The 26,904-nt window shown below is 40.4% G+C and overlaps 1 protein-coding gene across 2 annotated transcripts in view; it reads left to right on the top strand.

Moving 5' to 3' along the window:
• Window positions 1–26,904, top strand: part of ARHGAP1 (Rho GTPase activating protein 1) — a 169,522-nt gene that overhangs the window by 12,711 nt on the left and 129,907 nt on the right. Inside the window, exon 2 of one of the 2 annotated variants that reach the window (XM_053720307.1) lies at window positions 15,235–15,281. The exons of the other annotated variant lie outside the window; for it this stretch is intronic. The gene's annotated coding sequence lies outside the window, so the exon portion shown is untranslated. The remainder of the gene's footprint in view (window positions 1–15,234; window positions 15,282–26,904) is intronic. 2 annotated transcript variants of the gene reach the window in all.

Here is a 26,904-nt window from a genome sequence, read left to right as displayed (position 1 = left end):
ATTTTTGGGCACTGCTGAGGCTATTAGACGACCCGCGGGAGAGTTCCGTCCCCACTGTAGCAGGAGCTCTAGGCTGGTGCGGCCATTTAGAACGCCTGCACGCTCCGCCCCCCAAGACACTTAATTTTATTGTTATTTAATTATATTGCAAAACATTGCCACCCTCTGTCGTGATGAGCACGATTTGGCTGCAGCAATGCCATCTGTTTGAATTGTTTTTTTATCTAAATATTTGGCTTACCGGCCACTTTATTAGATACACCTTGCTAGTACTGGGTTGGACCCCATTTTGCCTTCAGAACTGCCTTAATTCTTGGTGGCATAGATTCAACAAGGTGTTGGAAACATTCCTCAGACATTTTGGTCCAAATTGACATGCTAGCATCTTGCAGTTGCTGCAGATTAGTCGGCTGCACATCCATGATGCAAATCTCCCGTTCCGCCACATCCCAAAGGTGCTCTATTGAATTGAGTTCTGGTGACTGTGGAGGCCATTGGAGTACAGTGAGCTCTTTGTCATGTTCAAGAAACAAGTTTAAGATGATTTGAGCTTTGTGACATGGTGCATTATCCTGCTGGAAGTGGCCAGATGGGTACACAGTAGTCATAAAGGGGTGGACATGGTCAGCAACAATACTCAGGTAGGCTGTGGCGTTTAAACTATGCTCAATTGGTACTAGGGGCCCAAAGTGTGCCAAGAAAATATCCCTCACACTATTATACCACCACCACCACCACCAGCCTGAACAGTTGATACAAGGCAGGATAGATCCATTCTTTCATGTTGTTTACTCCAAATTCTGAATGTCGCAGCTGAAATCGATACTCATTCAGACTAGGCAACGTTTTCCAATCTTCTATTGTCCAATTTTGATGAGCTTGTGCAAATTGTAGCCTTAGTTTCCTGTTCTTAGCTGATAGGAGGGGCACCCGTGTGGTCTTCTGCTGCTGTACCCCATCTGCTTCAAGCTTCGATGTGTTGTGCATTCAGAGGTGGTATTCTGCATGCCTTGGTTGTAATGAGTGGTTATTTGAGTTACTGTTGCCTTTCTATCATCTCTGCCCATTCTCCCCTGACATCAACAGGACATTGTCGTCCACACAACTGCCGCTCACTGGATATTTTCTCTTTTTTTGGACCATTCTCTGTAAAATCCCAGTAGATCAGCAGTTTTTGAAAGACCAGCCGTCTGGCACCAACAACCATGCCACGTTCAAAGTCACTTAAATCCTCTTTCTTCCCCATTCTGATGCTCGGTTTGAACTTCAGCAAGTCGTCTTCACCACGTCTAGATGCCTAAATACATTGAGTTGCTGCCATGTGATTGACTGATTAGCAATTTGTGTTACCAAGCAATTGAACAGGTGTACCTAATAAAGTGGCCAGTGAGTGTATATTTGTTTAAAAGTGCTATGTATATCCAGGAATCTGTTAAAAAGCTTGTATTGCTTTTATTAAATTCTGTAAAGGGTGCTAAACTGTATTGGAAGAATGTAAAAAAAAGTTGGCAGATACCTAGCTATCCCTACCATTGCCATGTTTCTAGAATCAGGGCTAAGATTTCTTTTTTCACCTCTTAACCCTATAGGCCAGTCAGAGTGAGTTAAAAGGAGATGAAACCCAACGTTTTTCTTTCATGTTTAAGACAGAGCATGTCATTTTAAAGGTATAGTAAGGTCCAAATTAAACTTGCATGATTTAGATAGGGAATGTAATTTTAAACAACTTTCTAATTTTACTTTTATAATCATTTTTTGCTTTGTTCTCTTGGTTTTAGTTGAAAGCTAAACCTAGGTAGTCTCATATGCTAATTTCGAAGCCATTGAAGGCTGCCTCTTACCTGAATGCATTTGACAGTTTTCACAGCGTTACTTAATGTGTTTCATATAAATAACATTGTGCTTAGTTATGTGAAGTTATTTAAAGGGACAGTTAAGTCCAAAAAAACTTTCATGGTTTTAATAGGGCATGTAATTTTAAATAACTTCCCAATTTACTTTTATCACCAATTTTGCTTTGTTCTCTTGGTATTCTTAGTTGAAAGCTAAACCTAGGAGGTTCATATGCTAATTTCTTAGACCTTGAAGACTGTCTCTAATCTGAATGCATTTTGACCACTAGAGGGCATTAGTTCATGTGTTTCATATAGATAACATTGAGCTCATGCACGTGAAGTGACCTAGGAGTGAGCACTGATTGGCTAAACTGTATGCCTGTTAAAAGAACTGGGATAAGGGGGCAGTAAGCAGAAGCTTAGATACAAGGTAATTACAGAGGTAAAACGTGTATTATTATTATAACTGTGCTGGTTATGCAAAACTGGAGAATGGGTAATTAAGGGATTATCTTTCTTTTTAAACAACATTTCTGGTGTTGACTGTCCCTTTAAGAGTCGGCACTATTTGGCTGAAATGCAAGTCTGTCAAAAGATCTGAGATAAGGAGGCAGTCAGCAGAAGCTTAAATACAAGGTAATTACAGAGGTAAAAAGTATATTTCTATAACGGTGTTGGTTATGCAAAACTGGGGAATGGTAAACAAAGGGATTATCTATCTTTTTAAACAATAACATTTTTGGTGTTTACTATCCCTTTAAACAACTTTTCCAATTCACTTCTATTATCTAATTTGCTTCATTCTCTTTGTATCCATTGTTGAAAAACATACCTAGGTAGGCTCAGGAGCAGCAGTGCACTACTGTGAGCTAGCTGGTGATTGGTGGCTGCACATAAATTCTCTTCTCATTGGCTCACCCTGTGTTCAGCTAGCTCCCAGCAGTACATCAATGCTGTTTCAACAAAGGATATCAAGTAAAATAAACACATTAGCTAAAAGATGGCTATTTAACCCCTTGAGTGCTAATGACAGCTCTGGGCCGTCACAAATTGTCAGGTGCTAATGACGGCTCGGAGCCGTCGCTAGCACTCTCCCACCTTGAGGGAGTTCTGGGGGCTCCCACCCACTCCTACCCCGGCGATTGGGCCTGCATAGTGACAGGCATTGCCGGGGCTTCACGTTATGTGCAGTGACGTGACACGCAATAACGTGATGACATCAGAGCGCAACTTTATTTATACTTAACAATGTATGCTGCACCATTGGAAAGGTAATCGGCTAACCTTTCCAACAGTGTAAGTCTTGGGGATCGGGGGGGGGGGGGGGAGTTAAAGAAAATTTTGTTCAAAAAAAAAAAAAAAAAAATCTTAGCACTCAAAGGGTTAAAAAGTGTGCGCTCTGTCTGAATAATTAAAGGGACACTGTACCCAAAATTTTTCTTTCGTGATTCAGATTGAGCATGAAATTTTAAGCAACTTTCTAATTTACTCCTATTATCAAATTTTCTTCATTCTCTTGGTATCTTTATTTGAAATGCAAGAATGTAAGTTTAGATGCTGGCCCATTTTTGGTGAACAACCTGGGTTGTCCTTGCTGATTGGTGGATAAATTCATCCACCAATAAAAAAGTTCTGTCCAGGGTACTGAAACCAAAAAAAAGCTTAGATGCCTTCTTTTTCAAATAATGATAGCAAGAGAATGAAGAAAAATTGATAATAGGAGTAAATTAGAAAGTTGCTTAAAATTGCATGCTCTTTCTGAATTACAAAAGAAAAAATTTGGGTACAGTGTCCCTTTAAAGGAAAATGTTGGATTTTATGTCCCTTTTAGAGTTCATGGTCCCTGGGCAACATTTTAAAGTGAAAGTAAATGTGGTCCCATTTGAACAAAGTACTGCATTGCCTAACTGTATAATAAGCAAATCGCTTTTTTTTTTCTTTCTAATAAATGTATTGATTTATGCCTTTTTTTTAAATACCTTTATTTTTATACCGATATGCTGCTGACTCCTCCCATCTACTTCTTCCTACTTTTTTGCAGTGTTTGCGTATAGAGCGGTCCCACCCGCTCTATACGTATAAGAGAAGTGCATTTACATGGACAATTTATTGTGCGAATGCGTGTATTTAGTTCACAACATAGTAATGAATGAATAACAATAATGTATTCATTCATTACTATGCGTTTTTAAAAAGTGACAAGCTGCATCTTTTCATACCTCCGCGATCCGTACTGAAAAATAAAATTGCGCTTCAGTTTCTTCTTAGTCCGTCCCGAATGGTCTGCGCATGCGCGAAAAGGGCACGCGCATTGAAGAAAAAAGTAGACAGTTTATTTTACCGCATGCGCAGATGCTACAAGAGACCGATGACGTCGCTTCACGGCCGCCTAACGGCCAGTATTTCAGTTGGCCCAAATAAGAACGTGACCAGGAAGCAATATGCAGCCAAAAAATTGGGTTGCATTTATCGACGCTAAAATTCACAATTTATTTCAGGAAAAAATTGATTTGCAAACAAGTTATAAATATTTCATGAATGAAAGTCCTATTCATTTAATACATAATATATTATAATGGTGAGCAACTAAGGAAAGTTTACTTTCACTTTAATAATGGCAACTTTCTGAATTCAAGTTTACAAGCACAGATATTCCAAGTCAAACAGAACTCTCTCTGGGAGAGGAGTTTTTCTATCCACTTGGCCTTTCCTCCTTCGACAAGATGTCAGTTTTTGGATTATATTTTGTTGATCAAATTAAAACCCATTAACATATAGATCATTATTGATGTTCTCCATAATTCCTGAGACAAATACACACAATGCAGACTGGTTTCCTGGAACTCTAAAATTAACCTGGAGAAGAAACAATAGTCCTTGATAGAACAATAATGTGTGGTCTTGAGCACAGATTTTCACCTGCAGGTTTTGAGTACTATGCCGAATTAGAGGATAAACCACAGCAAATAGCAGTGTGTGATTCTCTATTTTATTTTAAAGGGACACTCAAGTCAAACTTTCACTATTCTGATAGAACATACAATTTTAACCCCTTAACCACCGACTAGGTTTTGAAGCGCTGTTAGCGATCGTTATCGCTTCCAGGGTATTGTAGTGGTGCCTCGATATTGAGGCATCACTGCAATACCCTTTTTAAACCACTGATGCGGAGAGAGCCACTCTGTGTGCGGCCCATCAATGGCTTGTTCCGGTGTACACTGATGTGTGCTCGTTAAGTCGCGGATGCGGTGCGGTGGACGTCGGGGGCGTGCACTCATGCGTGCGCCACATTTACACACAAAAAATAAAAGTAAGCATCAACATGAGGGAGTGGGCGATATTTAAATATTGGCCAAGGGATCTGGCGGGGAGGGTGTTGTGGGGGGGCAGCTACACTACAGAAAAAAACGTTATTTTTAATATAAAAAAAACAAACAAAACACTTTATTTGGGCAAACTGGGTACTGGCAGACAGCTGCCAGTACCCAAGATTGCGGCAAGTAGGTAGAGGGGGGAGGGTTAGAAAGCTGTATGGGGGGGGGGATCAGGAAGGTTGGGGGCTAAGGAGATGCAACACTGCATAATTGATATTTAAAAATAAAATTTGCTTTTTATTTTAGTACTGGCAGACTTTCTGCCAGTACTTAAGATGGGGGAGGGAAGAGAGCTGTGTGGGAGGGATCAGGGGTGGGATGTCTCAGGTGGGAGTTAACCCTGCAAGCTACCTAATTAACCCCTTCACTGCTGGGCATAATACATGTGTGGTGCTTAGCGGCCTTCTAATTACCAAAAAGCAACGCCAAAGCATATATGTCTATTTCTGAGCAAAGGGGATACCAGAAAAGCATTTATAACCATTTGTGCCACAATTGCACAAGCTGTTTGTAAATAATTTCAGTGAGAAACCTAAAATTTGTGAAAAAGTGAACGATTTGTATTATTTGATCGCATTTTGTGGTTAAATGGTGGCATGAACTTTACCAAAATGGGCCTAGATCAATACTTTGGGATGTCTTCTAAAAAAAATATATACATGTCAAGGGATTCCAATGTAGCTAGCGCAAATTTTGAAAAAAGTGGTTTGGAAATTGCAAGTTATAGGGCAATAAATACAAGTAGCACTTTGCTAAGAACATGTAAACATTGGGTATTTCTAAACTCAGGACAAAATTTAGAAACTATTTAGCTTGGGTGTTTTTTGGTGGTTGTAGATGTGTAACAGATTTTGGGGGTCAAAGTTAGAATTTTTTTTTTTTTTTTTGGTCATATTATATCTCTATCTCTATTATCTCTATTATCTCTATTATCTCTATTATCTCTATTATCTCTATCTCTATCATCTCTATCTCTATCATCTCTATCTCTATCATCTCTATCTCTATTCACACCCCCCCTATGAATACCCAAAAACTCCCTAAATGACAAAACTTACCAGCCCGCAAGAAATTTAGGTCGCCACTGGCGACTGGACCGGTCTATTCATATTCCCTGTGTGTGTGTATATATATATATATATATATATATATATATAATTATAAGATGAAAATAATGGTATCTTTAGAAAGTCCATTTAATGGTGAGAAAAAAGGTATATAATGTGTGGGTACAGTAAATGAGTAAGAGGAAAATTACAGCTAAACACAAACACTGCAGAAATGTAAAAATAGCGTTGGTTCCAAACGGACAGAAAATGGAAAAGTGCTGTGGTCCTTAAAGGGTTAAACAACTTTCCAATTCACTTCAATTATCTAATTGTGCACGGTCTTTTTATATAAACACTTTCTGATGCACTTACTGAGCATGTACAAGTTTCAGACTATACATATATGCATTTTGTGATTGGCTGATGACTGTAACATGATGTAGTGGGAGGGAAAATAGAACTAACTTTAGAATTTGTCAGAAAGAAATCTACTACTCATTCAAATTAGTGCTTTTGCGTTGTCTTTTTGTTATGTATTTACTGATTATGCTGTTCCACTGTGTTTAGTGGTCCTCTAATCAATAACTGAAAGACTCCTATATAAAGACATATCCGAATCATGCCAGCAATATCTTAAACATACATGAAACCCCACATTTTTCTTTCATGATTCATATAGAGCTTACAATTTTAAAACAACTTTCTAATTTACTTCTATTATCAAATTTTCTCTTGCAATCTTTTGTTGAAAAAAGCTTAGGAGCATGCATGTGTCTGGAGCTTTATATGGCAGCAAATTTGATAATAAAAATAACCTTCCCTTTTTTTTTTTTTTTTTTAGTTTATAGCCTTTAAATCACATCACTGGGGGCTATAAAATGTTCCAGGTTGTCATGGAAAATAGGTAAAACATGTGACACAGCCGCAATTATTTGTCCAAGCAGCAAAAAACGATCATCCGAGTTGTAGGGATATTGCCAGGAGAAGGGTCTGAACATGGAATCTTCTTTTTTTTTTTTGCTTTTTTACTAAGACAACATAGGTTTTTTTTTTTGTTTTTGTTTTTTTTTTTAATGAAGTAGTTGTGCAATGTTGAGATTAATCAAGTCTTTATTAAGTACATAATATCAAGTGTAAACTCTATTGAATATAACAGGAAAATAAAAATATAAATGCTAATACTAAACTGGTCAGTTCGAGGCGAACTCTCTTTAGGGTATATGTGTTTATGTGCAGAGTGTGCTTCTTCCAAATGCAGGTCATTTGCCATTATCTGTGTGAAAGAGGACAGAGGAAAGATGTAGTTGAATGAAAGCAAGGGAGAATTAGTGAATGGTGTAGGGTGTTGAGAGGTGTGTAGGGGGAGAGGCAGACAAGTGATGGAGAGGAGAGGGACCCAAAACCCCTCACATGGGGAGTAAAGTATACTTGGCTAGGTTGGTTGTTGGAGTTGTATACTGGTTTCCCAATATAATTTTTAATGTCATAGTAGATGTTCAGGGTACCCCTTTGAAAGTAGCCATATTCCTCTACCTGTAAAGTATGGTCCATGTGTTCTTTCCAGGAGAGATATGTGGGTATAGTTTGCGATTTCCATAGGGTGACTATAAGAGATCTAGAGGAATTTAGTGCTAAATGGATTAATCATAAGCGGAGTTAACATGGGTGTTTAGGTAGTAAATTTAGGAGCGCCGTTGGAGGTTTGAGGTGGAATGTGGACTAAAGGCCTAATACAGACTTGATATAATTTTCAATAGTGGACCAGAACGGTTTTAGTTTAGGACATGACCACCATATGTGGATCATAGATCCCCCCCCCCCCTCCCTCCAACAGGCGTCTGAGACGTTCGGGAAGATGCGGTTGACTTTAACTGGGGTGAGGTACCACCTGGTGAGGATCTTATAATTGGTCTCTAAGAATTTAGTTGATAGGGAAGATTTTCTTGGTGTTTTCTCATGCTATGTTTCCATTCAGTGTCGCTGAGTTCCTTGCTTATATCGGTGTGTCAACGATGTACATCGGGGTATGGTTTGTGTAGGGCATCTGTTACAATACGTCTGACCCAAGCCAGTGTGTGTCGCAATTGGGAATCTTTTAAGCACAGTTGTTTGAATGGTGTTGTGGGTCTGGTGAGGGAATCGCTTTGTGTAGAGGTGGACAGTAGGTGGTGTAACTGATAGTGGAGAACTTCTTATCAAATATGCTGGAGAAGACAGAGAGAGGCTGTGCAGAATTTTGTCATTTCAGCAGTTTTTTCACTGTGGAGAATTTTTGTTTCTTGTGAAATCTTTGCAAAAAGGTGCTGCATTATCTTCTGGATGCCTTTGCCTATAAGTCCCAGTATGGCATTGGAATGTAGATGTTAAGACAGGACTAACGAATGCCAAGAGCCAGCCCGACTAGAATTTTACTCATGGCTTCTATTTGATTTATTTTTACTATTTTACATCTGTATCTGCATAGCATGTCATATTTCTATAAATATGTAGCTCCTTCTCTGTCTGTATTTGTGATTCCATACAAAATTGTCAAAGCCTCATGCTAAAGGGAGAGTAAAGTCATAATTAGACCTTCATGATTGAGACAGAGCATACACTTTTTTTTAAACAACTTTCCAATTTACTTCTATTATTTGATTTGTTTCCTTCTCTTGTTATCTTTTGCTGAAAAGGTTTATCTATGTAAGCGCAGGAGCAGCAAATAATTTTTTTTATCAGTATTTTAACAGTTCTCATACTGTAAATGGTTAAACAGTTGAGTTATAAGGTTTACAATATCGGCAAAAGTTCCAGACCTCACTGTACAGAATGAGATTTGTATTTTCCAAATTTTTGTTTCTGTGTGAAGATGGAGACACAAGATACCAGATATTGTAAATCATGATTTCTTCTGTTATGTGTGATCAGTCCACGGGTCATCATTACTTCTGGGATATAACTCCTCCCCAACAGGAAATGCAAGAGGATTCACCCAGCAGAGCTGCATATAGCTCCTCCCCTCTACGTCAGTCCCAGTCATTCTCTTGCACCCAACGACTAGATAGGATGTGTGAGAGGACTATGGTGATTATACTTAGTTTTTATGACTTCAATCAAAAGTTTGTTATTTTACAATAGCACCGGAGCGTGTTATTACTTCTCTGGCAGAGTTTGAGGAAGAATCTGCCAGAGTTTTTTACTATGATTTTAACCGGAGTTGTTAAGATCATATTGCTGTTCTCGGCCATCTGAGGGAGGTAAAGGCTTCAGATCAGGGGACAGCGGGCAGATGAATCTGCATTGAGGTATGTAGCAGTTTTTATTTTCTGAATGGAATTGATGAGAAAATCCTGCCATACCGTTAAAATGACATGTATGTATACACTTCAGTATTCTGGGGATGGTATTTCACCGGAACTACTCTGTTAAAGGTCACTAATCCTTTTAATATCTATTTATCATGTTAAACGTTTTTTGCTGGAATGTAGAATCGTTTACATTGCTGAGGTACTGTGTGAATAAATATTTGGGCATTATTTTCCACTTGGCAGCCTTTTTTGCTTTTATTTGTGACAGTTTCGTTTCTCTTCACTGCTGTGTGGGAGAGGGAGGGGCCGTTTTTGGCGCTCTTTGCTACGCATCAAAAAATTCCAGTCAGTTACTTTTATATTTCCTGCATGATCCGGTTCATCTCTGACAGATCTCAGGGGTCTTCAAACTTCTTTTAAGGGAGGTAAATTCTCTCAGCAGAGCTGTGAGAATTCTTATAGTGACTGTGAATAAAAACGTTGCTTGTATTTTTTATGTCAAATTTAATTATTGTTATTTTACTAATGGGAACAAACCTTTGCTAAAAGTTGTGTTGTCTTAAAGTTTGATGCTATAACTGTTTTTCAGTTCATTATTTCAACTGTCATTTAATCGTTTAGTACCTCTTTGAGGCACAGTACGTTTTTGCTAAAAAAGATTATAACCAAGTTGTAAGTTTTTTTTTGCTAGTGTGTTAAACATGTCTGACTCAGAGGAAGATATCTGTGTCATTTGTTCCAATGCCAAGGTGGAGCCCAATAGAAATTTATGTACTAACTGTATTGATGCTACTTTAAATAAAAGTCAATCTGTACAATGTGAACAAATTTCACCAAACAGCGAGGGGAGAGTTATGCCGACTAACTCGCCTCACGCGGCAGTACCTGCATCTCCCGCCCGGGAGGTGCGTGATATTATGGCGCCTAGTACATCTGGGCGGCCATTACAGATAACATTACAAGATATGGCTACTGTTATGACTGAAGTTTTGTCTAAATTACCAGAACTAAGAGGCAAGCGTGATCACTCTGGGGTGAGAACAGAGTGCGCTGACAATGCTAGGGCCATGTCTGATACTGCGTCACAGCTCGCAGAGCATGAGGACGGAGAGCTTCATTCTGTGGGTGACGGTTCTGATCCAAACAGATTGGACTCAGATATTTCAAATTTTAAATTTAAATTGGAGAACCTCCGTGTATTACTAGGGGAGGTCTTAGCAGCTCTCAACGATTGTAACACCGTTGCAATACCAGAGAAACTGTGCAGGTTGGATAAATACTTTGCGGTACCGGTGAGTACTGAAGTTTTTCCTATACCTAAGAGACTAACTGAAATTGTTACTAAGGAGTGGGATAGACCCGGTGTGCCGTTCTCACCCCCTCCAATATTTAGAAAGATGTTTCCAATAGACGCCACCACTCGGGACTTATGGCAAACGGTCCCCAAGGTGGAGGGAGCAGTTTCTACTTTAGCTAAGCGTACCACTATCCCGGTGGAGGATAGCTGTGCTTTCTCAGATCCAATGGATAAAAAATTAGAGGGTTATCTTAAGAAAATGTTTGTTCAACAAGGTTTTATATTGCAACCCCTTGCATGTATCGCGCCGATTACGGCTGCGGCAGCATTTTGGATTGAGTCGCTGGAAGAGAACCTTAGTTCATCTACGCTAGACGACATTACGGACAGGCTTAGAGTCCTTAAACTAGCTAATTCTTTCATTTCGGAGGCCGTAGTACATTTAACCAAACTTACGGCTAAGAACTCAGGATTCGCCATACAGGCACGTAGGGCGCTGTGGCTAAAATCCTGGTCAGCAGATGTTACTTCTAAGTCCAAATTACTTAATATACCTTTCAAGGGGCAGTCTTTATTTGGGCCCGGTTTGAAAGAAATTATCGCTGACATTACAGGAGGTAAGGGCCACGCCCTACCCCAAGACAAAGCCAAAGCTAAGGCTAGACAGTCTAATTTTCGTCCCTTTCGGAATTTCAAAACAGGAGCAGCATCAACCTCCACTGCACCAAAACAGGAAGGAGCTGTTGCTCGTTACAGGCAAGGCTGGAAGCCTAACCAGGCCTGGAACAAGAGCAAGCAGGCCAGGAAACCTGCTGCTGCCCCAAAGACAGCATGAATCGAGAGCCCCCGATCCGGGACCGGATCTAGTGGGGGGCAGACTCTCTCTCTTCGCCCAGGCCTGGGCAAGAGATGTTCAGGATCCCTGGGCACTAGAGATCATATCTCAGGGATACCTTCTAGACTTCAAATTATCTCCCCCAAGAGGGAGATTTCATCTGTCAAGGTTGTCAACAAACCAGATAAAGAAAGAAGCGTTTCTACGCTGCGTACAAGATCTGTTATTAATGGGAGTGATCCATCCGGTTCCGCGGTCGGAACAAGGACAAGGGTTCTACTCAAACCTGTTTGTGGTTCCCAAAAAAGAGGGAACTTTCAGGCCAATCTTAGATTTAAAGATTCTAAACAAATTCCTAAGAGTTCCATCGTTCAAAATGGAAACTATTCGGACAATTTTACCCATGATCCAAGAGGGTCAGTACATGACCACTGTGGATTTAAAGGATGCTTACCTTCACATTCCGATCCACAAAGATCATCACCGGTACCTAAGGTTTGCCTTCTTAGACAGGCACTACCAGTTTGTAGCTCTTCCATTCGGATTGGCCACGGCTCCAAGAATCTTCACAAAGGTTCTGGGTGCCCTTCTGGCGGTACTAAGACCGCGAGGGATTTCGGTAGCTCCGTACCTAGACGACATTCTAATACAAGCTTCAAGCTTTCAAACTGCCAAGTCTCATACAGAGTTAGTTCTGGCATTTCTAAGGTCGCATGGATGGAAAGTGAACGAAAAGAAGAGTTCTCTCTTTCCTCTCACAAGAGTTCCATTCTTGGGGACTCTTATAGATTCTGTAGAAATGAAGATTTACCTGACAGAAGACAGGTTAACAAAGCTTCAAAACGCATGCCGTGTCCTTCATTCCATTCAACACCCGTCAGTAGCTCAATGCATGGAGGTGATCGGCTTAATGGTAGCGGCAATGGACATAGTACCTTTTGCACGCCTACATCTCAGACCGCTGCAATTATGCATGCTAAGTCAGTGGAATGGGGATTACTCAGATTTGTCCCCTACTCTGAATCTAAATCAAGAGACCAGAAATTCTCTTCTATGGTGGCTTTATCGGCCACACCTGTCCAGGGGGATGCCATTCAGCAGGCCAGACTGGACAATTGTAACAACAGACGCCAGCCTACTAGGTTGGGGCGCTGTCTGGAATTCTCTGAAGGCTCAGGGACTATGGAATCAGGAGGAGAGTCTCCTGCCAATAAACATTCTGGAATTGAGAGCGGTTCTCAATGCCCTTCTGGCTTGGCCCCAGTTAACAACTCGGGGGTTCATCAGGTTTCAGTCGGACAACATCACGACTGTAGCTTACATCAACCATCAGGGAGGGACAAGAAGCTCCCTAGCAATGATGGAAGTATCAAAGATAATTCGCTGGGCAGAGTCTCACTCTTGCCACCTGTCAGCAATCCACATCCCGGGAGTGGAGAACTGGGAGGCGGATTTCTTGAGTCGCCAGACTTTTCATCCGGGGGAGTGGGAACTTCATCCGGAGGTCTTTGCCCAAATACTTCGACGTTGGGGCAAACCAGAGATAGATCTCATGGCGTCTCGCCAGAACGCCAAACTTCCTCGCTACGGGTCCAGATCCAGGGATCCGGAAGCAGTTCTGATAGATGCTTTGACAGCACCTTGGAACTTCGGGATGGCTTATGTGTTTCCACCCTTCCCGCTGCTTCCTCGATTGATTGCCAAAATCAAACAGGAGAGAGCATCAGTAATTCTAATAGCACCTGCATGGCCACGCAGGACTTGGTATGCAGATCTAGTGGACATGTCATCCTGTCCGCCTTGGTCTCTACCTCTAAGACAGGACCTTCTGATACAGGGTCCATTCAAACATCAAAATCTAACTTCTCTGAAGCTGACTGCTTGGAAATTGAACGCTTGATTTTATCAAAACGTGGTTTTTCTGAGTCGGTTATTGATACCCTGATTCAGGCTAGGAAGCCTGTTACCAGAAGGATTTACCATAAAATATGGCGGAAATATCTATACTGGTGCGAATCCAAAGGTTACTCCTGGAGTAAGGTTAGGATCGCTAGGATATTGTCCTTTCTACAAGAAGGCTTAGAAAAGGGTTTATCAGCTAGCTCATTAAAGGGACAGATTTCAGCTCTGTCCATCTTGTTACACAGGCGTCTGTCAGAAGATCCAGACGTCCAGGCCTTTTGTCAGGCTCTAGCTAGGATCAAGCCTGTGTTTAAGGCTGTTGCTCCGCCATGGAGTTTAAACTTAGTTCTTAACGTTTTACAGGGTGTTCCGTTTGAACCCCTTCATTCCATTGATATAAAATTGTTATCTTGGAAAGTTCTGTTTTTAATGGCTATTTCCTCGGCTCGAAGAGTTTCTGAGTTATCAGCCTTACATTGTGATTCCCCTTATCTGATTTTTCACTCAGACAAGGTAGTTCTGCGTACTAAACCTGGGTTCTTACCTAAGGTAGTCACTAACAGGAACATCAATCAAGAGATTGTTGTTCCATCCCTGTGTCCAAATCCTTCTTCAAAGAAGGAACGTCTTCTACACAATCTGGATGTAGTTCGTGCCCTCAAGTTCTACTTGCAGGCAACTAAAGATTTTCGCCAAACTTCTTCCCTGTTTGTCGTTTATTCTGGACAGAGGAGAGGTCAAAAAGCTTCTGCTACCTCTCTCTCTTTTTGGCTTCGTAGCATAATACGTTTAGCCTATGAGACTGCTGGACAGCAGCCTCCTGAAAGAATTACAGCCCACTCCACTAGAGCTGTGGCTTCCACTTGGGCCTTTAAGAATGAGGCCTCTGTTGAACAGATTTGCAAGGCTGCAACTTGGTCTTCGCTTCATACTTTTTCCAAATTTTACAAATTTGACACTTTTGCTTCTTCGGAGGCTATTTTTGGGAGAAAGGTTCTTCAGGCAGTGGTTCCTTCTGTATAATGAGCCTGCCTATCCCTCCCGTCATCCGTGTACTTTTGCTTTGGTATTGGTATCCCAGAAGTAATGATGACCCGTGGACTGATCACACATAACAGAAGAAAACATAATTTATGCTTACCTGATAAATTCCTTTCTTCTGTTGTGTGATCAGTCCACGGCCCGCCCTGTTTTTAAGGCAGGTAAATATTTTTTAAATTATACTCCAGTCACCACTTCACCCTTGGTTACTCCTTTCTCGTTGATTCTTGGTCGAATGACTGGGACTGACGTAGAGGGGAGGAGCTATATGCAGCTCTGCTGGGTGAATCCTCTTGCATTTCCTGTTGGGGAGGAGTTATATCCCAGAAGTAATGATGACCCGTGGACTGATCACACAACAGAAGAAAGGAATTTATCAGGTAAGCATAAATTATGTTTTTTCAAAGTTCTGTTCTGTAAAAGTCTGTGCAAAAAATTTCAAATGGTAAACTTTTTTTTAAATCCCAATCAGGAAGACACAAACCCGATAGAAATCCTCTTTGTAAGTTACAGTTTCTTGATTAAAAATAAAAATATGAAATTACTGTGAGTATGAAATAAAGACATTACTAGATGTTGCAGTCACGATTTTGGTTTTCTCACTTTTTCTGCAGATCTCCTTAGCTGTCAGTCAAGGAACTAAAGGAAGGGCTTAATTCAGGTAATTGTGAATCCTAAACCTATCTATCAAAGCTAGTATATAGAGATTATCAAACAAATAGAGGGGCGCCTCGTGTGTATCTCTTATCAAATGTATGGTATTCAAAAAGATGGGTACTCACATGTTCCCAAAGCACCCTAATGTGCTAATAGATGCAGGCTGATAGATTGGGGCGTATCAGCTCACCCTCTCCCGGAATCTGGAACACTCTGGTAAGTGTCCAATCTATAAAAACACTGGCAAGTTTGCAGGGATAAATTCCCAATCTGCTTCTGGTAGCTTAGGCTTCCAAATGGCTGTATAGATAAGGCTTAACCAAACTGCTTCAGTAAAAAAAAAAAAAGGTCCCACTTATGTTATGTAACGCGTTTCTCGACTCTTATAATCGGCCGTTTCATCTAGAAGTAAAAGATTTAGTCATGGCTGCAGTACCTGGTTAGTGAATTCAATCTCAAGTGATAGTATGAAATGTGTTTCCTGCTGAAATATAATGCCCCCCTATTAATAATAAATGTATCTAGCGAGATGGACCACTTGCCTGGCACATTCAGTCCCATAGCATTCCATGTTGCTGCTTTTATAGTAGTTGTTGACAAGTTGATGGAATTTGTTTGATTATATGGTATTTCTATACAAGTCTTATGTTGTAGATTGCAAATTTAATTTACATCTTATCCTCTCCATGTGTAATATTGTTTTTAAACATGACTGAATAAAAAGTTTTTGTTTTATCACTTGAGGAGTCCATGAACTTGGATTTATGTACCAATTTAATTTGTTGTGCCTTTTTAAATGTGTTCTATTCATGATTTTAATAAAAAAAAGTTCTGTTTGGGACTTGTGGCATTTTAAAATGTAGCGCTTCTGTATTTTTCTTTTATATTTTTTTTTACAGTATCTGTATATGGAGTGATATAGACTGGCTTCCGTCATTGCAATACTTAGACAATTTATATATAGTGTTATCATACATTCTTCCAGATTGGTTACATACTGAGCCACCAAGGAGACATTAATAAAATATGCAGGAACCACACTTGCGGATTTATTTTGGCTGAAGTGCAAAAAAAAAATTACTTGTGTTCTGTTGCAGTATAAGTGTCTCTCCTTGACATCCAGAGCCCTGTGAGATGAACAGCTCTCTCATATCTGTCATTTAAAATTCTTTAAGGGACCTTACAGTACTGACGAGACTTTAGATAACCCTGCCAGAGCAGAGTGTTAGAGAATCTGGCCCTACGTGTCCAATGTTATAAGATTATTATAATAATTATTATATAGGGTAAAGTTAGCATTATATAGGGTAGTGCATTATTGCGATGTTTAACCCCTTAATGACCAGACCATTTTTCAATTTTCTTACCATTAAGGACCAGGGCTATTTTTATATTTCTGCGGTGTTTGTGTTTAGCTGTTATTTTCCTCTTACTCATTTACTGTACCCATTATTTTCATATAATGTATTATAAAATATGATGAATTTTTTTTTAAAAAACACACTTTTTCTAACTTTGACCCCCAAAATCTACAACCACCAAAAAAGCACCCATGCTTAATAGTTTCTAAATTTTGTTTAGAAATACCCAATGTTTACATGAGCTTTGCTTTTTTTTCAAGTTATAGGGCAATAAGTAGAAGTAGCACTTTATTTCCAAACCATTTTTTTTCTTCAAAATTAGCAATAGTTAATAAATATATATATATATATATATATATATATATATATATATATATATATATATAATTTTTTTTTTTTTTTCTCTTGTTAAGTGTATCCAGTCCACGGATCATCCATTACTTGTGGGATATATTCCCTTCCCAACAGGAAGTTGCAAGAGGATCACCCACAGCAGAGCTGCTATATAGCTCCTCCCCTCACATGTCATATCCAGTCATTCTCTTGCAACCCTCAACATAGATGGAGGTCGTGAGAGGACTGTGGTGTTTTATACTTAGTTTATTTCTTCAATCAAAAGTTTGTTATTTTTAAATGGCACTGGAGTGTGCTGTTTTTTCTCAGGCAGTATTTGGAAGAAGAATCTGCCTGCGTTTTCTATGATCTTAGCAGAAGTAACTAAGATTCACTTGCTGTTCTCACACATTCTGAGGAGTGAGGTAACTTCAGAAAGGGAATGGCGTGCGGGTTTTCCTGCAACTAAGGTATGTGCAGTAAAATATTTTTCTAAGGAATGGAATTGACTAAGAAAATGCTGCTGATACCGAAGTAATGTAAGTAAAGCCTTAAATGCAGTGAAAGCGACTGGTATCAGGCTTATTAATAGAGATATATACTCTTTAAAAAATGTGTTTTAAAACGTTTGCTGGCATGTTTAATCGTTTTTTTAACGTACATTTGGTGATAAAACTTATTGGGGCATAATTTTTCCACATGGCTGGCTTAATTTCTGCATAGAAACAGTTAACTGAGGCTTCCCACTGTTGTAATAATGAGTGGGTGGGGCCTATTTTAGCGCTTTTTTGCGCAGTAAAAATTCAGACTCCGACTTCCTGCTTCTTCCTGAATGATCCAGGACTTCTCTAGAGGGCTCAAAAGGCTTCAAAAGTCATATTGAGGGAGGTAATCAGTCACAGCAGAGCTGTGACAGTGTGTTTGACTGTTTTAAAAAACGTTTTTTCTCTATTGTTTATCCGTTTTGGGTATTAAGGGGTTAATCATCCATTTGCAAGTGGGTGCAATGCTCTGCTAACTTAATACATTTTCTGTGAAAATTTGGTTGGTATAACTGCTTTGGTTCATTGTTATTTCAACTTGAGACAGGTTTTGTGCTTCTTAAAGGCGCAGTAGCGTTTTTTATATTGCTTGTAAACTTATTGTGAAGTGTTTTTCAAGCTTACCAGTCTTATTGCTAGTCTGTTTAAACATGTCTGACATAGATGAATCTACTTGTTCATTATGTTTGAAAGCCAGTGTGGAGCCCCATAGAAATATGTGTACTAAATGTATTGATTTCACTTTAAATAATAAAGGTCAATCTTTATCTATAAAAGAATTATCACCAGACGACGAGGGGGAAGTTATGCCGACTAACTCTCCTCACGTGTCAGTACCTTCGCCTCCCGCTCAGGGGGTGCATGCTATTATGGCGCCAAGTACATCAGAGACGCCCATAGCAATTACTTTACAGGACATGGCTACAATCATGAATAATACCCTGTCAGAAGTATTATCTAGATTGCCAGAATTGAGAGGCAAGCGCGATAGCTCTGAGATTAGGAGAGATGCAGAACGCGCTGGTGCTGTAAGAGCCATGTCTGATACTGCGTCACAGTTTGCAGAACATGAGGACGAAGAGCTTCATTCTGTGGGTGACGGATCTGATCCGGGGAAACCTGATTCAGAGATCTCTAATTTTAAATTTAAGCTTGAAAACCTCCGTGTATTGCTTGGGGAGGTTTTAGCTGCTCTGAACGACTGTAACACAGTTGCAATTCCAGAGAAATTGTGTAGGCTGGATAGATACTATGCGGTTCCGGTGTGTACTGATGTTTTCCCTATACCTAAAAGGCTTACAGAAATTATTAGCAAGGAGTGGGATAGACCCGGTGTGCCCTTTTCCCCACCTCCTATATTTAGAAAAATGTTTCCAATAGACGCCACTACACGGGACTTATGGCAGACGGTCCCTAAGGTGGAGGGAGCAGTTTCTACTTTAGCAAAGCGAACCACTATCCCGGTTGAGGATAGTTGTGCTTTTTCGGATCCAATGGATAAAAAATTAGGTTACCTTAAGAAAATGTTTGTTCAACAAGGTTTTATCTTGCAACCCCTTGCATGCATTGCGCCTGTCACTGCTGCTGCGGCATTCTGGTTTGAGTCTCTGGAAGAGGCCATTCACACAGCTCCATTGGATGAAATTATGGACAAGCTTAAATCACTTAAGCTAGCTAACTCATTTGTTTCTGATGCCATTGTACATTTGACTAAACTAACGGCTAAGAACTCCGGATTCGCCATCCAGGCGCGGAGGGCGCTATGGCTTAAATCCTGGTCAGCTGACGTGACTTCTAAATCTAAATTACTTAATATTCCTTTCAAGGGGCAGACCTTATTCGGGCCCGGCTTGAAGGAAATTATTGCTGACATTACTGGAGGTAAGGGGCATTCCCTTCCTCAGGACAGGGCCAAATCAAAGGACAGTCTAATTTTCGTGCCTTTCGAAATTTCAAGGCAGGAGCAGCATCAACTTCCTCCGCTCCAAAACAGGAAGGAACTGTTGCTCGTTTTAGACAGTCCTGGAAACCTAACCAGTCCTGGAACAAGGGCAAGCAGGCCAGAAAACCTGCTACTGCCCCCAAGACAGCATGAAGGAACGGCCCCCTATCCGGAAACGGATCTAGTGGGGGGCAGACTTTCTCTCTTCGCCCAGGCATTGGCAAGAGATGTCCAGGATCCCTGGGCGTTGGAGATCATATCTCAGGGATATCTTCTGGACTTCAAGGCTTCTCCTCCTCAAGGGAGATTTCATCTTTCATGGTTATCAGAAAACCAGATAAAGAAAGAGGCATTCCTACGCTGTGTACAAGACCTCCTAGTAATGGGGGTGATCCACCCAGTTCCGCGGACGGAACAAGGACAGGGATTTTATTCAAATCTGTTCGTGGTTCCCAAGAAAGAGGGTACCTTCAGACCAATTTTGGACTTAAAGATCTTAAACAAATTCCTAAGAGTTCCATCATTCAAAATGGAAACTATTCGGACCATCCTGCCCATGATCCAAGAGGGTCAGTACATGACCACAGTGGACTTAAAGGATGCCTACCTTCACATACCGATTCACAAAGATCATCATCGGTTCCTAAGATTTGCCTTTCTAGACAGGCATTACCAATTTGTAGCTCTCCCCTTCGGGTTGGCTACGGCCCCAAGAATCTTTATAAAGGTTCTGGGCTCACTTCTGGCGGTTCTAAGACCGCGAGGCATAGCGGTGGCTCCGTATATAGACATCCTGATACAGGCGTCAAGCTTTCAAATTGCCAAGTCTCATACAGAGATAGTTCTGGCATTTCTGAGGTCGCATGGGTGGAAGGTGAACGTGGAAAAGAGTTCTCTATCACCACTCACAAGAGTCTCCTTCCTAGGGACTCTGATAGATTCTGTAGAAATGAAAATTTACCTGACGGAGGCCAGGTTATCAAAACTTTTAAATGCTTGCCGTGTCCTTCATTCCTTTCCACGCCCGTCAGTGGCTCAGTGCATGGAAGTAATCGGCTTAATGGTAGCGGCAATGGACATAGTGCCATTTGCGCGCCTGCATCTCAGACCGCTGCAATTGTGCATGCTAGGTCAGTGGAATGGGGATTACTCAGATTTGTCCCCCCTACTAAATCTGGATCAAGAGACCAGAGATTCTCTTCTCTGGTGGCTATCTCGGGTCCATCTGTCCAAGGGTATGACCTTTCGCAGGCCAGATTGGACAATTGTAACAACAGATGCCAGCCTTCTAGGTTGGGGCGCAGTCTGGAACTCCCTGAAGGCTCAGGGATCGTGGACTCAGGAGGAGAAACTCCTCCCAATAAATATTCTGGAGTTAAGAGCAATATTCAATGCTCTTCTAGCTTGGCCTCAGTTAGCAACACTGAGGTTAATCAGATTTCAGTCGGACAACATCACGACTGTGGCTTACATCAACCATCAAGGGGGAACCAGGAGCTCCCTAGCGATGTTAGAAGTCTCCAAGATAATTCGCTGGGCAGAGTCTCACTCTTGCCACTTGTCAGCGATCCACATCCCATGCGTGGAGAACTGGGAGGCGGATTTTCTAAGTCGATAGACTTTTCATCCGGGGGAGTGGGAACTCCATCCGGAGGTGTTTGCTCAACTGGTCCATCGTTGGGGCAAACCAGAACTGGATCTCATGGCGTCTCGCCAGAACGCCAAACTTCCTCGTTACGGATCCAGGTCCAGGGACCCGGGAGCGACGCTGATAGATGCTCTAGCAGCTCCTTGGTTCTTCAACATGGCTTATGTGTTTCCACCGTTTCCTCTGCTGCCTCGACTGATTGCCAAGGTCAAACAGGAGAGAGCATCAGTGATTCTGATAGCGCCTGCGTGGCCACGCAGGACCTGGTATGCAGACCTAGTGGACATGTCGTCCTGTCCACCATGGACTCTACCTCTGAGACAAGACCTTCTAATACAAGGTCCTTTCAATCATCCAAATCTAATTTCTCTGAGACTGACTGCATGGAGATTGAACGCTTGATCCTATAAAAGCGTGGCTTCTCCGAGTCAGTTATTGATACCTTAATACAGGCACGAAAGCCTGTTACCAGGAAAATCTACCATAAGGTATGGCGTAAATACCTGTATTGGTGCGAATCCAAGAGTTACTCATGGAGTAAGGTTAGGATTCCTAGGATATTGTCTTTTCTCCAAGAGGGTTTGGAAAAAGGCTTATCTGCTAGTTCGTTAAAGGGACAGATCTCTGCTCTGTCTATTCTTTTGCACAAGCGTCTGGCAGAAGTTCCAGACGTCCAGGCTTTTTGTCAGGGTTTGGCTAGGATTAAGCCTGTGTTTAAAACTGTTGCTCCTCCGTGGAGCTTAAACTTGGTTCTTCAAGGAGTTCCGTTTGAACTCCTTCATTCCATTGATATTAAACTTTTATCTTGGAAAGTTCTGTTTTTGATGGCTATTTCCTCAGCTCGAAGAGTCTCTGAGTTATCTGCCTTACATTGTGATTCTCCTTATCTGATTTTCCATTCAGACAAGGTAGTTCTGCGTACTAAACCTGGGTTTTTACCTAAGGTGGTTTCTAATAGGAATATCAATCAAGAGATTGTTGTCCCATCATTGTGCCCTAATCCTTCTTCAAAGAAGGAACGTCTTTTGCATAATCTGGACGTAGTCCGTGCCTTGACGTTCTACTTGCAGGCAACTAAAGATTTTCGTCAAACATCTGCCCTGTTTTATTCTGGACAGAGGAGAGGTCAAAAAGCTTCAGCTACCTCTCTCTCCTTTTGGCTTCGAAGCATAATACGCTTAGCCTATGAGACTGCTGGACAGCAGCCCCCTGAAAGGATTACATTCTACTAGAGCTGTGCCTTCCACCTGGGCCTTTAAGAATGAGGCCTCTGTTGAACAGATTTGCAAGGCTGCGACTTGGTCTTCGCTTCACACTTTTTCAAGATTTTACAAATTTGACACTTTTGCTTCTTCGGAGGCTGTTTTTGGGAGAAAGGTTCTACAGGCAGTGGTTCCTGCCTTGTCCCTCCCATCATCCGTGTACTTAAGCTTTGGTATTGGTATCCCACAAGTAATGGATGATCCGTGGACTGGATACACTTAACAAGAGAAAACATAATTTATGCTTACCTGATAAATTTATTTCTCTTGTAGTGTATCCAGTCCACGGCCCGCCCTGTCTTTTTAAGGCAGGTCTAAATTTTTTAATTAAACTACAGTCACCACTGCACCCTATGGTTTCTCCTTTCTTGTCTTGTTTCGGTCGAATGACTGGATATGACATGTGAGGGGAGGAGCTATATAGCAGCTCTGCTGTGGGTGATCCTCTTGCAACTTCCTGTTGGGAAGGAAATATATCCCACAAGTAATGGATGATCCGTGGACTGGATACACTACAAGAGAAATAAATTTATCAGGTAAGCATAAATTATGTTTTTTAGTAGACAACCCAAAGTATTGATCTAGGCCAAATGCGTTCAAATGAAATTTTTTTTTTTAACTTTTTCACAAATTTTAGGTTTCTCACTGAAATTATTTACAAACAGCTTGTGCGATTATGGCACAAATGGTTGTAAATGCTTCTCTGGGATCCCCTTTGTTTAGAAATAGCAGACATATATGACTTTGGCATTTGCTTTTTGGTAATTAGAAGGTTGCTAAATGCCGCTGCGCACCACACTTGTATTCTTCCCAGCAGTGAATTATAATTGGATACTTGTATAGCGCACAACCTCGAACTTAATCGACTCGTGGCACTGATAACAGGTATTATTATTACCCAACTTAATGGTACTCATTTTATCGACCTCGGAAGGATGAAAGGCTAAGTGGACCTTGCCGGGATAGAACCTGCAACCCTTGGGTTGCCACAGATCTCTGTAAACAGTGCATTAGCACAATGAGCCATCGGTCTGGCTGTCCAGTGAAGGGTTTAATTAATTAGCTTGTAGGGTTAATTTTAGCTTTAGTGTAGAGATCAGCCTCCACCTGACATATCCCACCCCCTGATCCCTCCCTGACCCCTCTTAAACAGCTCTCTTCCCCACCCCACAGTTGTCACCCCCATCTTAAGTAAAAGTCTGCCAGTACTAAAACTAAAGGCTTTATATACCCACTCGCCTCCATCCTATCTTTCCCACACCACCAACGATCGGCACCATCGCACTGTAGCCCTCTCTGCATCGGTTGCTTACCAGAGTGTATTGCAGGATGCCTCAATATCGAGGCATCACTGCCATACCCTGAAAGTGATCCCTTCCAGCGCTTGAAACCCTTGGTGGTTAACGACCGTTTTTTGTAGGACATGCCTGGCATGTCCTTGGTCGTTAAGGGGTTAAGCAAGCACATTTGAGCTTAAGGTGAATGTAAAGTTTAATGAAAAAGAAGCTTTAATGTAAAGTTTAATGAATGAAAGTGCCCCTGTTTTAAGAGTATTTTTAGATAACCGGGCACTTTAAAATATTACATTAAATGCTGGATAGAATGATGTATTCAAAACAAACCTTTTCGTTTGATTCAGACAGAGCGCACCATTTTAAAAAAAAGTTTCCAATTTACTTCTATTATTCGTTCCCATGATATTCTGTTATGAAGAGATACCTAGGTAGACATCTGGAGCACTACATGGCAGGAAATAGTGCTACCATCTAGTGCTCTTGTAACTGGATAACATTCTTGCAAACCTGCTGCCATATAGTGCTCCAGAAATGGAACGGCTCCTAAGCATACGTCCCTGCTTTTCAACAAAAGATACCACGAGACCGATTAAAAATTCATAATAGAAGTAAATTAGAAAGTTGTTTAAAGTTGAATGCTCTATATATGAGTCATGGAAGAAAATTTTGTGTTTCATGTCCCTTTAACAGGAATTGGAAAGCCCAATATTACAGGAAAGTGGGATATAATAAATATTGAAATTCTATTGCAAAATCTCGTTAGTACATAGAATTAAGCAGCTTATAGTACAGTCTCAATGTGTTTAATGAGCCTTGAAATCCAAACTGTATCCTGAGTGTTTGCAGCTAAAGGGATGTTGCACACACTTGTTATTTGTTGTGTCTATAAAAAGGAATTGCGAAATCTATAACTGATCTTCCTGTGCTGAATAAGTCGCTTGCTTTAGAGGTTTGCTCTGGGTAGTTTTTTCTTCCCCCTCATTCAGAGATGATAATTATGTAAATTCGAATTCTTGCTGGCTTCAGTTTCATTTAAATTGCTTTTCACTTAACCATTTCATGCAATAACAGTTTGTTTAATGGTTGGTTCTGCTTTTATGTGCATGGTAGTAAATTGTTGCCTCAATATCCCTGTTTTTTATACAAGAGCATGTGTGTGCCCGTGCATTGCATAATCGGTTAATATTCAACTGGGGAAGGTAATCATTAGCAATAAAAAGCTAAGCTGAAGCTGTAGCAATACTTGTTGACTTGTTGAACATTGTTTATTGTAGTATAAGGCTAAGTTAGAAAATTTAGTGTAATATATATATACAGGGAGTGCAGAATTATTAGGCAAGTTGTATTTTTGAGGATTAATTTTATTATTGAACAACAACCATGATCTCAATGAACCCAAAAAACTCATTAATATCAAAGCTGAATAGTTTTGGAAGTAGTTTTTAGTTTGTTTTTAGTTATAGCTATTTTAGGGGGATATCTGTGTGTGCAGGTGACTATTACTGTGCATAATTATTAGGCAACTTAACAAAAAACAAATATATACCCATTTCAATAATTTATTTTTACCAGTGAAACCAATATAACATCTCAACATTCACAAATATACATTTCTGACATTCAAAAACAAAACAAAAACAAATCAGTGACCAATATAGCCACCTTTCTTTCATGTAATTAGCAAGAGTCCATGAGCTAGTGACGTATGGGATATACATTCCTACCAGGAGGGGCAAAGTTTCCCAAACCTCAAAATGCCTATAAATACACCCCTCACCACACCCACAAATCAGTTTTACAAACTTTGCCTCCTATGAAGGTGGTGAAGTAAGTTTGTGCTAGATTCTACGTTGATATGCGCTCCGCAGCAGGTTGGAGCCCGGTTTTCCTCTCAGCGTGCAGTGAATGTCAGAGAGATGTGAGGAGAGTATTGCCTATTTGAATTCAATGATCTCCTTCTACGGGGTCTATTTCATAGGTTCTCTGTTATCGGTCGTAGAGATTCATCTCTTACCTCCCTTTTCAGATCGACGATATACTCTTATATATACCATTACCTCTACTGATTCTCGTTTCAGTACTGGTTCTACTACATGTAGATGAGTGTCCTGGGGTAAGTAAGTCTTATTTTCTGTGACACTCTAAGCTATGGTTGGGCACTTTTATATAAAGTTCTAAATATATGTATTCAAACATTTATTTGCCTTGACTCAGGATGTTCAACGTTCCTTATTTCAGACACTCCGTTTCATATTTGGGATAATGCATATGAATAAATCAATCATTTTTTTCTTACCTTAAAATTTGACTTTTTTTTCCCTGTGGGCTGTTAGGCTCACGGGGGCTGAAAATGCTTCATTTTATTGCGTCATTTTTGGTGCGGACTTATTTGGCGCAAATTTTTTTTTTTCTGTTTCCGGCGTCATACGTGTCGCCGGAAGTTGCGTCATTTTTTGTCGTTTTTGCGCCAAAAGTGTCGGCGTTCCGGATACGGCGTCATTCTTGGCGCCAAAAACATTTAGGAGCCAAATAATGTGGGCGTCACTATTGAATCCACATTATTTAAGTCTCATTATTTATTGCTTCTGGTTGCTAGAAGCTTGTTCACTGGCATTTTTTCCCATTCCTGAAACTGTCATTTAAGGAATTTGATCAATTTTGCTTTATATGTTGTTTTTTCTATTACATATTGCAAGATGTCCCAGATTGACACTGAGTCAGAAGATACTTCTGGAAAAACGCTTCCTGGTGCTGGATCTACCAAAGTTAAGTGTATCTGCTGTAAACTTGTGGTATCTATTCCTCCAGCTGTTGTTTGTAATGAATGTCATGACAAACTTGTTAATGCAGCTAATATTTCCTTTAGTAATGTTACATTACCTGTTGCTGTTCCATCAACATCTAATACTCAGAGTGTTCCTGTTAACATAAGAGATTTTGTTTCTAAATCCATTAAGAAGGCTATGTCTGTTATTCCTCCTTCTAGTAAACGTAAAAGGTCTTTTAAAACTTCTCATTTTTCAGATGAATTTTTAAATGAACATCATCATTCTGATTCTGATAATGGTTCCTCTGGTTCAGAGGATTCTGTCTCAGAGGTTGATGCTGATAAATCTTCATATTTATTCAAAATGGATTTTATTCGTTCTTTACTTAAAGAAGTCTTAATTGCATTAGAAATAGAGGATTCTGGTCCTCTTGATACTAAATCTAAACGTTTAAATAAGGTTTTTAAATCTCCTGT

The sequence above is a fragment of the Bombina bombina genome, chromosome 7, assembly GCF_027579735.1.
Source record: "Bombina bombina isolate aBomBom1 chromosome 7, aBomBom1.pri, whole genome shotgun sequence".
NCBI classification, from domain to species: Eukaryota; Metazoa; Chordata; class Amphibia; order Anura; family Bombinatoridae; genus Bombina; species Bombina bombina.
Note: the sequence above shows the minus strand (reverse complement) of the source record. Positions and strands in the feature narration are given on the sequence as shown.